At 39.7% G+C, this 15376-nt stretch overlaps 1 protein-coding gene across 1 annotated transcript in view; it reads left to right on the top strand.

Annotated features, from left to right (window-relative positions):
* The window catches only part of PRKG1 (protein kinase cGMP-dependent 1), a 1210064-nt gene that overhangs the window by 28568 nt on the left and 1166120 nt on the right, over positions 1-15376 (top strand). The gene's annotated exons all lie outside the window — the stretch shown is intronic.

Raw genomic sequence — 15376 nt, 5'->3', positions numbered from 1 at the left:
TTCCCCAGTTCTCATCCTTCTTGACCTTTCTGCCATATTTAACACCGGTGATCACCCGCTCCTTCTGGATACCCTCTTTTCCCTTTGTTTCAGTGAGCTGTTCCCTTTTCTATCTTTTCAGTTGGATCCTTCTCTGTCTACTTTGCAGACTCATCATTTATGTCCGCTTCTCTGCCCTCCTCACCTATGGTCTGGGCTGCTGGAAAACCCTCCCAATTGGGTTTACTACAACCACTTTCTTCCATTTCTGGCTTCCATAAGAATATACACTGAGATTCTTTGAGTCCAAGTCTGATTTCTTTGTTCAAGAAGATCCAATGTTTTTCCTATTATCTTAAAGAGAAAACACTAGCTCTTCTGTTTGACGTTTAAAGCCCCATACCAATATGGGTCCAGCCCATCTTTTCCAGGCTGATTGCATCTTCCTCTTCCTTCTCCTTATGTACTTTGCCCTTCAGTTAAACCAGCCTGGTCATTGATTCTTATGCATTCTATCCCCTTAGGCCTTGTCCCTTCATATTTGGAAGGGATTTTCTTTTTTCTTCACTTCTGATACTTGAAACCTTTAGCCACTTTCAAACTCAAACTCAAGTGCTCCCTCCTCTAAGCAGAAGCCTTTGTTAAGCACCTACTTCTGTGAAATTAGAGCCTGGACCATTGCAAACGAGGAGAAAGTTGGACACAAGAACTAAAGAAAGAATGAGGAGACAGAAGAAAATCCAGGTCTGGAAATATGGTGAAGGAAGTTTTTTGGTCTATTTGCTTTGGCTTTTCCAACACAAATGGTTGGGAATTCAGGCCAAATCAGTGGCATGTTACTGGAGGAAACCGCAGAGAAATGTGCAGTGCCATTATACGAATGTAATTCTCATGAGGGGAAGGATTGTTTAACCCCAATGGGATAAACAGTGCAGAACACAAATTGAGCGTTTACTAAATTCCTGTTAATTGGTCATTGTTTTTATGTTCTCAGACCATTGAGTCCAAAGCAAATGCATTGAACTGAAATTTGGTGATCTTGACATAGAAGTACCTAATTCTGATTGAATCAGTTCCCAGTGATTCCACATAGTTTCTCTAATCCTTTTGAACTATAGCAGGATTGACATTATTTCCCAGAAGCTTTTTAGTGCAGATCAATTAGTTCTACCTGTTGCAAAGCATACTAGTTTACAAGTTAGGTAAACTATGGCTGGAGAAGTTGATTGACAATGTTTACTTTTAACTTGAATTACTTTATGAATAGTTTATACTAATTTATAAATTAGTATCCTAATAGGATTCCTTTTGAGAATGGGCACAAATGGATAGAAAGGAATTTCAGAGGTGATAAACTTCCTAAATCTGTTGTTGGCTGTTATAAATTAAAGCATCAGCTGCCCTCTTGATTGGATTTGGAGTTGGCTAACTTCCTCAGGCAACAATATTAACATCCTGTTGTGGATAATTGGGGAACCTCTGGAGCACCATCATGGAACTTTTTCTGTCTCTTGCTGAAGGCTGTAGCCTGCTCAATGATCCAGGAAAACTCCTAATTGCTTTCCAATGACTAGGGTTATGTCAAAGGTGACTGGAGACTGAAGGTTGGAGGATGAACTCTTGTCAAGGAATGGTTTCCCTCATCCCTCTACATGTCTGGCTTTTTGGGACAAGCACCAAGCCAGTGAATTAAGTGTTTCTGTGATTTCCCTTATGATGGAATCACCACAGAATTAACAAGCATAAATGAGAAAAGGCACTCAAAAAGGCATTTAGTTCAAACCACAAATGGCTAAGAATTTAGTCTATATCTTCCCCCATGTCTTCACTGTTTCTTCAGCCTTTATTTGAAGATCTCCAGTGATGGAGAAGCCACTACCAACCAAAGCAGCACATTGAACATTTGAACAGCTCTAGTGGATAGGAAGCTTTCCTTTATATCAATCTTAAACTAACTTCTTTGTAGTTTCTACTCTTTGCCCTTGGTTCTTCCCTCTGGGACCGAGCAAATACATCTCAAGTTTCTTCCACATGACAGCCTTTCACATACTCAAAAGTAGCTATCGTACTTTACCTGAATCAGCGACAAAATGAAATTTTTTAAAGAAAAAAAATCCTATGAGAACCCCTACTGAGGATTTGTTCAGGCAGGAAATACTCTGGCCATTGCTTTTCTGCCTTCTCAAACCCTCTAGTTCAGTGCTCTGCACCAAGTAGTCATAGTGGATATAGAAAAGAAAGTGCATGGCCCCTGGGAGGTTGATGCTATTCTTTAATAAAGGCTGCAGACTGACCTGCTTCTGGGCATTTGAACAAGTTGACTCCCAAGCATGGACTGTTCTACTCTCTCATTTCCAAATCATAGATTGTCCAAATCAAAGTCCAGATCAGCTGCCACCTCCTATGTGAGACCTTTCCCTGCTGTCTCACTCTTGATATTACCCTGTACTGAGTGGGTATCTTTTCCTATTTTTATGCTGTATCGACCATTAAAGTATAAGCTCCTGGGGGTGGGGAGGAGCTCTTTATGTTCTTTGATCAGAGAAGAAACAGAGAGCACTAATGATTATGGGACTAGGTGGGCCAAGCAAAATCACAGGATAGTATTTGGTTTGCTGAACTCTTGAATGGGGAATCTTATTTAGAACTACAACATCTAGAAATCTTGAAAAGAGGAAGGCTGTTGGGTCACTTGGCTCCGAGGTAGTTCCTAAGCTCCTGGGGGAGTCCATAGTGTAGAAGTAGAAAGAGGTCATGGAGGGCACCTACTCTTAGGATCACAGCTGTAGCTAGAGTTAAAAGGGACTGTCTGGATCACCAACATTCTCTTTTTACAGTTGAGGTCACTTTCTCAGAGAAGAGAAGGGATTTTCCCAGAATCCAACAGTCAAGAAATGGTAGAGTTAGGCTTTGAATAAAGGGACTTTGACATCAGATTCAGGACAAAGTAGACACACTTCAGTGAGAGAAGCTTGTGTGGCTGCTCTGGGTATTGTGTCATGCTAGGCCGAGAGTGGAGTGCACCAGCTGGCTGGTTCTCAAGATGATTATGTTCTGTGGTCACAGGGAAGAGGGATGAGGCACATTCTGCTTGGTCTCAGAGAACAGTGGCTGTGAGTGGTCAAAAACAGAAGGAGGCTTGAAGGCAGAATAAACTAATCATTTGAAATAGGGCTTCTTAACCTGGCTGTAAACTCAAAAATATTTGCTTTTAACTTTACTTAAGTATAATTAATTTCTTTCATAACCCTAAGCTTTTAATTTTATGCTCTTAATGTTAATCTGAGCAGGAGTCATTAGTCTTCATCAGACCATCCATGGGGTGATCATCTACACAACAAAGGTGAAGGCTCTCTTGATGTGCAGTGGACTTTCTTGAACTCAAAAGATCTGAGACTATGAATTATAATCAATCCCCTCAATTCATAGATGGGGAAACTGATTCCCAGAGGGGTTAAGAGGTGCCCAGGATGACCCAGGTAGTCAGAGGCAATGGCAGGATTTGAACCCAGGGCCTCAGACACCAAGTCCATTGTCCTTTTCATTATATGATGCTTTTCATTGAAGTCTTTAAGCAAATATTGAACAGCCACTTGGCGGGCAAGTGCTAGTAGAATGTCCTATTTATGTATGATAGAACATTTTCATAGAATCATGGATTTCCAGGTCAAGGATATTTATGGGAGATATTGAGTCTAATTCACTCATTATGATTATGAGGAAATTGATGCACCTAGAAGCTCAGCTGAGGCTTTTCAATGTATTCAACATCTTATAAGTCCTAAATGTTAAGGTTTCGATTTGAACCCAGTAGCTCTGATGTTCATTTAAGACCTTTCCCATTACACTCTGATGCCTCTTGGCTCACACGTGATAGAGTCAGAATTAGATGTTCATCTTTTCCAACTCAGAAAATCTATAAAAATGTCTAGCCTAGCCATTTTCCACATGAGCAAACTGAGGCCTGGAGAGTTTAAGCGATCTGAGTAAGATTCTACCCTGCATTAATTGCCAGCCTGGGATCAGAACCCTGGGTCTCCTGACTGGTAGCTTGGTGGTTTTTTCTATTACCCAACACTCCTCTAGGCTTTCCAAGAGCCTAAATCAGCAATACCATAATTTGCTTTGGCCACAGAGAAAAACCCTCTTTTTCTGTTTTGTGCCTGAGCCCCTAAAGTGTTTAGATCAGGTGGTTTGGCTCCCTGGGCTTTTGCCATTGTGCGCAGAAGTGCTGGGAACAAACTCTTTTCCCAGGATAAAGCCAATGAAGGAAATCACCCAATTTATGTGGACACAGCTAGAATACCTGATAATTCCCTGTTTTCTCTATGGCTGTCAACAGGAAAATAAACAATTTTGCTTAAAATTAATAGTCTTTATCTTATTTCTGCCATGCTCATAGAGGAAAGCTTTAGCGTTAAAAGCAATTTCAGTTATTTTCTGGGGGACTTCAAGGGAATTTTTGGAGAGTATCCAGCAAGCATGGACCGCCTTCGCCACCCAGGCAGACTCGTGTTTCAGTTTCATGATGTATAGTGGGCAGTGCAGAGAGTTAAAGGAAATTGTCACCTGAATGAGAAATTGGCAGCCTTGGGGAGGAGACTGCTTCCTGAAAAGATTAGTGTCTCTCCGATTCTGTCAATTGGATGTGTTCGGTACTCCAAGGGAACTCACAGGATGAAGGATGTTTGCTTTATCTTGATGTCGATGTGATCTTGGACTCTCAAGGACTTTGCTCATCCACTCTGGTGCTCCTGATGGTGGACGGATGTTGAATATGGTCCCGGCAAAAGCCTGTGCCTGTGTCCAGTGCCCCAGACTGTACAGATCCCCATCTGACAAAGAATCCTTTCTCCACCATTTCCCACAAGTGGCCATCCAGCCTCTACTCAAAGATCTCCAGCAATAGAGTCAGGGAAGAGAGAGCACTACCTCCCAAGCATCTGCTTTGGGATAACTCTAATTTGGGGTTTTCTCCCATACATGGAGCATGAATCTTCCTGTCACCTGGACCCATTAATTTAGAATGGTAAAGGGCATTTGGAGGCTATCTGGTCTAACCCTGCAAACTGTAGCCTGCCCTCAGGCACCCAGACAATAAGCAAGAGCTAGACTTTGAGCACGATCTTTTGACTCCAAATTCAACACTTTTCCGTACGACATTATGACTCTGTTCTTTAGGACCAAGGAATATAAACTGAATCGTCCTTCTTCCAACAACCCTCAGAAGGCAGCTCTAAAAAGCATCCTCTTGAAATCATAAGAACAGAGAATCAGAGACTTGGAACTGTAAGGTTTTTTATTTATTTATTTTTTATTTTTTTTTTAGTATTGTTCTCCTCTTAGAGAAGAAAAATTGGGGGATAGATAAGGAGTGTAGATAAGGAGTCATGTAGCACAAGCCACACAGCTAGCAGTGAAATCATGGAATCCTAGATCCTTGTTTCAGAGACACAAGGAAATATTGAAATGATCAAGTCCAGCCTCATCTTATAGGGAGGTGAAGGGAGAGGGAACATGACTTGTCCAAGCTTACACAGCTAATAGGTATCTGAGACTGAATTCAAATTCAGGATTTTTGCCTCCAAATATGGCACTTTCCCCATGATACCATGCCATTCTCTATATGCCCTATTCCTTTAAGCAAATCTAATGATCCAGATCCCCTTCTTCTGGGGACTTTCTAGTTTATTCATGTTTTTCTGGGTAGAACGGAGCAGAATTCTGTAGTTGTGTCTGACCAGAGCAAAGTATGGCAGAACCATCACTTCCCAGTCCTGGATGGGGGACTCCCTAAAATCAGGGAGCACTGACACTTTGGGCAACTGCACCACTACATGGCACTGATGTAATGCAGTGTGTAGAGGTTGGGCCTGGAAGCCTGAGTTCAACTTTAATTTGAGATACTTGCTGCAGGATTCTGGGCAAGTGACTTACTCTCTTTCTGTCTCAGTTTTCTCAACAATGAAATGGGTTTATAATAACAGCTACTTCCCAGGATTATTGTGAGGATCAAATGAGACAGTATTTGTACAGTGCTTAGTTAGTGCCTCCTACTTAATAAGGCCCTTAATCCATCCCTGTTCCCTTCCCCATTCTTCTTTCACTTATTTTGAGTTTGGCCACTGGGATCCTCAGTTCTTTGTTATGCAAATAATTGTAGAGCTATAGGAAACCAGGTAAAAGGGTAATAGAAGAAAGGAAATAGAGGATGGGAAAGGGAAGGGAAGAAAGAAAATTCCTTTTAATATTCAAATATGAATTCCTTTTAAATATTTCAATATTAAATAAACACTTACAGGAAAACATGGGCAACTATAATGGCCACATAGGATACTTACAGATGTGAGTTTGAATCCTGCCTCAAACACTAGCTTTGATACCCTGAGCAAGCTAAGCTATTTAACCTCTGCCTCGGCTTCCTCAAATGTAAAATAAGGATAATAACATCTCCATCACAGTGTTGTATCCAGGATCAAAGGATTATTACATATAAACAACTCTTCAAACCTTAAGGCACTATATAAATGCAAACTACTCTGATTATGATTGTGATGAAATCATCTGATATTCACCATATTCTTATTAACTTAGTAGCACAACCACAGATTGTTATTATTTGAATTTTACAGGTGGGAAAAGTGGCTTTGAGAGAAGTCAAATAATTTATTCAAGGTCACATAGCTAGCAAGCTTTTGAGGGAGGATTAATGAGATTTTTCTGTCTCCTACAGAGATAGACATGTATGATATTTTCTACCATATATGTACATATGTGTATATGTACTTATGTATGCATGTGAATATACATATATCTATCTAATCCTCAGTTGTTCATCTCTTCACTTTTTCAAAAATTACTTTGCATTTATATTATATATATATGTATATGTATATATATATATATATATTCATTCCCTTTTTACTTATACTTACTTCTTCCCAAGAAAAGGTAAACTTCTTGAGGACAAAGACTATCTCACTTTTGCTTTGTGTCTTTAGCATCTTGGAGCACAATCCTGGTACACTGTAGTTGTCTACAAGTGCTTGTTGAAGAAATTAATAGATGTCCCCTTTCCCTGATCAAGGGGCATGTGCTCAGATCTAAGTAAAACGGTGTTCTCTTCCTCCAGCATTTTTCTTATTTGATTCCTTTCCTGATTTAAGAGTATGTATGTGGTGGCCATTCAGATCAGCTCTTGACTCCCTTCCTTTCCTTCAGTGAAAAAGAACTTGGATGCAAGAAAGAGATCTGAGTTCCTTTCCTTCCTTCCTGGGGTAAAAGGAGGGCTCAGAGAGGGAACCTAGAGAAGAGATGTCTTACTTCACCAGTAATTCTTTCCCCAACTGCTTCAGGAAGAGGAAAAGAGTCTGTGAAAAGGTGGAGATCAAAGAAGTGATCTTGGGGAAGACTGAGCTGAAGTAGAAAATCCTTGGTGGGGATTAACCATTTAAGAGGACATTTGCCAAGTGTTTACACAATTTCTAGATCAGCTCTATAAGCAGAATATGTAGCGCAGGCGTTGTAAAGAGGTGAAAGCATTTTGGTAACTCATCATTGAAAAGAGTGTGTTCTTCTTGGCAGGGTCCTGCATCCCTGACTGCTGTTATTCATTAGATTTGTATATTAGCAATGGGTTCTTTTTTGCTGTGCTTTGAAATACAGCCCTTGGAATACTTGACAAGCCATCCTATGATGTTTATTTGGCTTTTCTTTGCTGTGTTGATCAGGAGAGATTATGTGTGGGGGGCATTCAGAAGTTAAACCTCAAGAGCATTGGGGCTGGCCTCTAAACTGAGTAATTGCCGCTTGCCTTTTCCAAGTCTCCGGGCACATTTTATAAATGTCTTTGAAATCTAGATGATTTCGTTCCTAAATTTATGCTGCATTTTGTACAAAGACATTTTTTCCTCTGTGTATAAGCCAGTACACAGCTTTCTTAACTAGCTCCATTGATTTTTTATTTTCTTTTTCAAAAAAAAAATCATTTATTGATGACCTTTGCTTTTACATTATAGTTATTTCTGGAAATACATTTTCCTCTCTTCCTTATAACTGAACCCTTTATTCAAGCAAAGTGGTTGAAGAAAAATATCCAATGCTTTGACTGTATTAAGGTAAAATATGTGCATATATATATATGTATCTATATTCATACATATGTAGATGTACACACCATTCTGTCCCAGCAGCATTCACTTATGTGTCCATAGGAAAGTGTTGGGTCTTTATGTCCATTTCATCGTGTTTCTATTGGTACACAGTCTCCTCGTGCCTGCATGTGACATAAATGAGTTTCCAGTTCAGATCCTTCACCTGTGCAATCTTAGGCAAGACATTAACATGTTTGAGACTCATTTTTTTATCTGAAAAATAATGGGGTTGGATTAGATGACCTATAAGGTCCCTTCTAATGTGAATAATACGATTCCCATGTTTCTATGGGGTAGCCAGTGGTGATTCTTTTTGGGAAGACTGTAGACATTTCCACTTGAACTGTCGCACTACCGTGTGGATGTACCCATCCAGATTGTAAGTTTCTTGCTTCCTTGCAGACGGGGAACACGCCTTCTAGTCTTTGTACCCAAAGAAAGAGCTGGGATTCAAACATAGGTCTTCTGGTTTCTGATCTAGTCTTCTTTCCGTAGAAAGGCAATGTGATATAATAGAGTAGTGAACCTGAATTCAGGATGACTTAGATTTGAATCTAGCTCTGCTTCTTTCTGGATATTTGAGTGAGTGAGTGAGTGAGACTATGGAGGAGGTACTTCTTCAGCCTCAGTTTCCTCATCTGTAAAATGAAAGTAATGAAATTGCCCTACCTGCCTCATAAAATTGTGTGGGGAAAACACTTTGTATATCTGAAAACACTCTGTGAATGGGAGTTATCGTTACTCCAACAGTAAGCCTTATTTTGGCACCTTGTACCTTTGATCTCATTTTTTGGCATCTCTTGTTTTCTTTATCCACAAAATTGACATTGGAAAAACACCTCATTACATGGTATGAGGTCTGGATTCAAATCTTGGCTCTGACATTTTCTGGATAGCTATTTAATCTTGAACAAGTTTCTTAAACTCTCTGAGCTTCAATCTTTTCACTTGTAAAATGAGAAAGTTTAAGTCCATGACCTTTAGGGTTCCTTTCAGTTCTGACATGTTACCTTTTTGTCAGCAACTTGAAGGGCAGGACCATTGCTTGCTCTTCATATATTTTTCTTCAGAGCCAAGAAGCATTAAGTTGGACTCAGAGTAGACTCATTGATTTATGGTGAACTCCTTGGTGGCTCTTTCCAGAAGCCACTTCAAGGCAAGAGATTGCAAATCATTGGGTAAAAGAAGATATTGTACATGTAGGTTCCTAGCCCTTAGCAATGATGATATGCTAGCAGTGAGCACATTTGTCCACACACATGGAAAGGAGAAGTTATCCTAGCCCAGTGCTGAAGGTTAACTGGGCCAGGAATTTAAAATCCTGTCCCTGGGGAAGGACTCAGTAGGGAAGGGCTGATGTGACTATGTCAAATGTTATGCTATGGGGGCCACTGAATCTTACAGATGATGGGATTTCTGGCAAGATGGCAGCCTGAAATTCTAATAAGAAAGAAAAATACTGAAATCCACTGGGGTATGGGAGAAAGTTGAGGAAATCCTTGCTCTATCACTCTTTAGAAAGTTCTTTCCCCAGAGGCCCTATGTGGGGAGAAACAGCTCATATCTTTACTTGGAACCCTGTTGAGAAGGTTGAGAGCTGCTTCATAGCTTCCTCTTAGCATTTTTTATTGGTATAAACCCCAGTCTCCCTCCCACCCCCTCCCATTTTCTTCTGTGAGTGGTGATGGTGTTTGGGTCAGGACACAGGGAACTGACTTTATTCCCCTACAATCCTTTTTCCTATCTCTTGTGGGTTGGCTGGCCGGGAATTTCCCTGACATTTTCATTTCTAGCCTTTCTCTAGTATTTCTGTCATTGGGAATTTGGCCCCATGATTGGTGCTGGTTTTAATTCAATTCATCAAACATTTCTTATGTACCTACTATGTGCAGGGCACTGAACCACAAAGGAAAAACAAAACAATTTTTGCCTTTAAAAAGTTACCAAGGTATAAGCCTAGTGTTCAAATAAGTGAACTAAGAATTTTTTATAGCTATGAGCTTTTGATCTTGAGACATCAAGTAAATGCAAATTTTCCCCCAAAATTTATTTATTTATTTGTTTTTAAATTTTTTTTTTATTTTTATTTTATTTTATTTTATTTCTATAGAGGGAGAGAGAATGCGTGTGATTAGACAGAGCATGGAGGAGTGAGGTATCAAGAGAGGTCCAAGAATAAAAAGTACCTATGAACTTTGGGGGTTGTGTTTTTAAATCAATAAATATTTATTAAGAAGTCCGCTATGTGCCAGGCACTATGCTAACCACTGGGGATACAAAAAAAAGGCAAACAGTCCCTGCCTTCAATGATCTCACTATCTAATGGGAAGGAGAATATGTAAACAACCAGGTACAAGCCAGCCATTTGCAGGATAGGCTGGGAGACAGTCTCAGAGGGAAAGTACAGCATGAACATTCTCTTGTCTCTATTAAAAAAATATAGTAAGTATAGATGTACAGAAAGACAACTAGTTCTCACGCTAATGATAGTATTTTTTTTACCAAAACTCGTTTGAAAATCACAAAATTACCAAGTCCCATTGCCATGTCCTTTCCCATTGATTTTTGACTTGCTTCTCAGGCCTTTGTTTTCCACTGGAGCTGTTTTATCCTATCATTTAGACCAGGATTCTGAAACTCATAAACTTCTGAATAATCTAATAGGGCCCAAATCTAGAGCTAGCCAGCAGAGTCTGGAGAATATTGAAACCTATCGGCAAGATATATCCTCACAAGCACAACCACCACTATTATGTGGAATAATAGAGGATACTAAATAATGGTATATTATAAATATACTATATAAATATGTATATATTTATATAAATATAAATAAATCAGAGGAATAATAGAGATACTAAAAATGAGAAGGATAACAGGAGAGAAAAGAAACCACTAGTTGAGAAAATCCTGGAAAGAGTACTTCGGGGTGTGTTTGTGTGTATGTATTACAACTCCTAATAGTTTATGGCTAACCCATAGATTGACTCTCATTAGTATCATTTCCAGAGGTGGCCCCTAAATCATTGGCAGAGTATGAGTTCTGGAACATCTGGTGCTGGTAAAGTGCTCTTACAATCATTCAGGAGCTGGTTATTATTCCAAACATACTTGCTCCAAATGGGAAGATTTCCAGAAGAGTTTGCCATATAGTCCTGGTGAAATGGAGAGTAGAGATTTATATTTCCCCTCCCCAAGAACTAATCTATTCTGAACCATGCTGTTGCCATCTCTTTGGCTTCATTGTCTTGACATGTTTGTGAATCAAGTTTAAGTTCTCAGTCATATTTCAGACCTGCTCTATGCTAAGGCCAGAATCTACTGTTCCATGAATCTACTGTCAAGCCTGAGAGAACAATGTCCTCATTTTAGGTTTTTGAGCAGGCTCCGGGCTTCTTTTCCCTGATGGATCTTGGTTGTTCTGGGAAGAAAGGTTACTTGAAGTAGTGTTAATGGCAGAGTCGGGAATATCCTGAATAAATATGCCCTTGGATAAAAGAGGAATATGAGAAATTGTGCTTCAATGGAGCTTTTCTTTTCATGAGGAGGTAAATGCCTTGGCTGGAATGCAGAGACCCGGACACTATAAAGGTAACTAGTGCTGCTTTCAGGCTGGCACATCTGGTATTGCAGTGAATGAAGTAGGAGCTCCTATTTTAAGGGAGATGTTCAATCAAGAGATCCAACCTGGGAAAATATAAAATAACTGACGAATGTCAGATAGAGCAAAATTGGATAGAAATTAGATAAAAATTGGAAGACAGACATGAAATTAGAGAGTTTTCTCAGCCTAAGAAAACGGACTTAAACTGGAATTTGTCCACTTTGAGGGTTTTAAGAATAAGAGAGATAAAGAGGGAATGTAGTCTAGGCGTGGGGAACCAAGAATACAAATATATGGAGTTGGGATCTAGGATGTCATTTCAAAGGAGGAAAATTTGAGTTGTTTCTGTGGTCGGCCCATAAATACTTAAAACCACAAATGGCAGAGACCACAATCGCAAAGGATACTTGCAGAAAAAAGATAAGCTACTTTAGAGGAAGGCAGAGGACACTGGGACTCAATTCCATTTACGATGAATAAACCTGACCTCCATTTTATGTGCCTTTTGAATGTTTGAAGTCAAATAGTCAACTCATTTGTAGCAAGATGAACAATTATTTTCTCAAAAGCTAGGAATAAGTGCGTGTTTGAAGCTCCTTGCTTTCTTTCTTCAGAATAAAGGTCTCTGTACTGACCTTTGTCAGCTTTTACTTGTTTTGACCGAATTAACCAAACCATCTAAACTTGTCTTTCCTTCTTTATTGTTCTTTCTTCTCCTCCCTCCTCTTTCTTCTCCTTTCTCCCTCCCTTCTCCTTTCCTGTCCCATTTTCCTTCTTCATCTTTCCCTCTTCCTTTTCTTCTCTTACCACAGAATTTAGAAAGAAAGACTATTTAAAACTCACTCAAACTCTGTCTGATATTTGTTATGTGATTTTGGACAAGTTAATTAATCTCTCTGAACATAAGTTTCCTCATCTTGAAATAGGAATAATACTTGAAATATCACTTCACTGGATTCTTAGAAGGAAAACATTCAGCAATGCTTGAAACATCATGTAAAAGAGAATGATCATATTATTAGCCCCCAATTTTTCAGACTCTGCCAGAGAAGTTCAGTGACATTCTCCAAATTGCACACTAATTAGAATTTTGGAATTAGGTGTTCACACTTCATAACTATTATTCTTTGCATGATAATTTTGCAAACATAATTTAAACTATTAGCCTACCTAGGGCTGATTATGCCCCAAATAATAACAATATATCATAATAAAGACCATCCAACGGATTAGTCTCGATGATTATCTGACCAATAGTGTTTCTACCGATGATGAATGATGTATGCTCACTTTCTGACTTGCTCACTTAAGATCACCTGACCCATCCAAAGGGTTGAACTAGATTGTGGAGCTTTTCCTTTGAAGGCAGACATCACAGTTCCTGGAGGGAGCAGGAGAGGACAGCAACAGGTTCAGCATGATCTCCTTACAAGAGATGTTGCCTAAAACCTAGGAGTTTCTTCCTGCATTCTATTGGGGAGTAGCTGACCCCATACTGTTTACCTTTATCATATTAGGGGGCTTTGGTCTGGATGAGGAAGCTGTACCAGCATCCTTATGTGACAATAGCAATTCCTCGTTTCACATTTCCTCCTGTTCAGCCAGTTGCTGGTTTCCTTGGAAACCAGGGCTGGAGAACAGACGGCTGAGCCAAACTTTCGCTTGGTTACTAGTTAGGCAAGCTGACAGCAGAAAATCAGCTTTAAGGTTTTAAAGCAGAGAAATTCACCATCAGTCAGGAGAATGCTGCCTTTTTTTCCCTGTCTCTAGCAACAAGGGGGGAAAGAAGTCTTGAAATAAAAAAGGTTTCTCCTTAAAGAATGAGCTCATCACATTTTTGCCTCCAATTTTGTTTCCAAAGCCATATTTCCCTTCTGCTTGTCATTCGATTTGTAAGCACATTTGTCGGAGACATCTCTAGTTAAATTTTACAAAACCATTGTGACAATCGAAGCTTTGGCCCATGATCTGGATGTGTTGGGAGGCATGGAGCTGATGATTAAAGAACCAGAGCACTCTGTTTTGTTCAGATATTTAATTTTCCTGGTGCAGGAAGAAATTTTGGAGAAAAATTAGAAAAATAAATGCAGTTCATCAGATTTGTAATCTGATTCTGGGTTTGCTCTTCAAGACATTTTATGGCCATAATGCGTGATTTTAGCATCAAAATCAAGTTAAGTAATTTCCATTGCACAAATATATATTCATCTCTACCAGCCCCAGAGACATAGCCAATTGATTTTTTTAATCGTGTCAGCATATTATAGTGTGACTCAATATGTACCAGGTGGATTTGACAGACATTGGAATAAAAAATGGTGAAATCTCTGGGGGTTTTAGCTTGGCAGCCATGGGGCCTAATTTGGATTTAACAGTTGCCAACAGGACTTATTAATTGGAGATACCGAACAGTGATTTCAGTCCCCAGCACCAATTTCCCAGTTCTCTCCTCAGCTACCTGAAATCACCCGAAAATATAAACTTTGACCTTTAATGATCAGAAGTGAGCCGTGTCTAATTCACTAAAACTGCAGGGGAGTGGGAGGAGAATGGGATTTGCAGTCAGAAAACCTGGCTTCCTATTGAAACCCTCACCCTCACTAGCTCTGAAACCTTGGAGAAGTTCTATCAGGTTGGGGAGCCTGGCTATGAGTCCCTTCTGTCCCTAAAGTCAGCTTCTTCTTCTTTTTTCTTCTTTTTTTACTTTGCATGTATTTTTCATTTGCTTATATATGTGCTTATTTCTCCTTGAGGGGAGAAGCATCCTTTTTTTATTTGTTTGTTAGTTTGTTTCTCTATTCTGTACACTGTGTGGCACATGACTAGGCCTTGCTAAGTACTTATTATCAATCTATTAAATAGGTGGCATAGTGAATAATTCACCTAATTCATTTGGAGCCCAGAAGCATTTATTGAACACTTATTAGGCGCAGGCTATGGGCAAGGGAACTGGTTCCTTTCTCTCTCATTTCAGTTCTTTCACTCCAAGACACATTTATTAAATGCCAGCAAGGTTCTAGGCAAAGGGGAAGATAAAATTAAAATTATTGCAGTCATTAAAGAGCCGACATTCTACTGGGGACATGTGACCCACAGATAGAGAGGGAAATACAGAAATACCCAAAGGAAAATCACGAAATCTCCTTTTCCTCAGCTGGAAAACAAGAAAGCTGAAATACGTGTCTCTATGATCTTGGATCTGCTCATGAAGTCTTTAATTATAGTTAAGAGGCAGCGAGAATACTCCTTATGGATTTTGAACCCCTGCCTCTATCCATGGCAACAAGTACATAGATGTTTCCCTCTCTCCCCAAAAGCCTCCAGTAAAAGGGGCTGGGAAATGTCTCTTGAGAGATGTTGATGACATGAGATTGGATCTTTTAAAAAAAATGCAACCTGTCCTTTCTTTGGTGCAGGGAGTAATGAGGAAACTTCCTCTCTGAATGCAGATCTGAGCCTGCCAGGAACACCAAGCTGTCAAGGGACAAGGGAAAAGGCCACTGATTTCAACCCACCAGGTCTTTCTGACCCCCAGGCCAGCTCTCCATCCAGAAGGCCAGCAGACTTCGATTATGTTCATAAGAGCCAGGTGTTTTTATGATAGAGTGCCTTCACCACCAACCAGAATAAAACCTCATAA

The sequence above is a fragment of the Antechinus flavipes genome, chromosome 2 (genome assembly GCF_016432865.1).
Source record: "Antechinus flavipes isolate AdamAnt ecotype Samford, QLD, Australia chromosome 2, AdamAnt_v2, whole genome shotgun sequence".
Classification (NCBI taxonomy): domain Eukaryota; kingdom Metazoa; phylum Chordata; class Mammalia; order Dasyuromorphia; family Dasyuridae; genus Antechinus; species Antechinus flavipes.
This window is presented reverse-complemented; position numbering and strand designations above follow the sequence as displayed.